This window comes from Nansenia antarctica (assembly GCF_963989245.1).
Source record: "Nansenia antarctica genome assembly, chromosome: 7".
Lineage (NCBI taxonomy): Eukaryota > Metazoa > Chordata > Actinopteri > Argentiniformes > Microstomatidae > Nansenia > Nansenia antarctica.
Window position 1 is genome coordinate 60,853,983 of NC_137677.1, and position 439 is coordinate 60,854,421.

The window sequence follows — 439 nt, forward strand, 5'->3', positions numbered from 1 at the left end:
AGCCGGGGCTCGAACCGCCGATCTGCCAACCTTGTGATCATTAGATCATCAATAGTTAGGTGTGTACCATCTGCTCCAGGTCGTCACCGAGTCAAAACACACACACTGACGCAGCGCATTAGTTCCCCCAGCTGCTCCGCCCCCACACACACACCCTTTTCACCCCCAAACGACGCTTCTATGAAGACATCTGGGACATGTGGAATCCCCCACCGCCCCCGCCTCTCCCTTTTTGTCATGTTAAATGACACAGTCCAGGAGAGACAGCCACATTGTCATAAATACAGCATCGCCGTCCCGCCGAAGACGGACGTAAGGAAGTGACGGGAGAAAAGAGACTGAGACTGTCGTTACGTAACCGTAGCGAGTCTCTACTACAGTTGCCAGTCGGACGAAAGGGCCAGACCGTGGAAGGTGAGTCGGAGCAGAAGAAAGACAG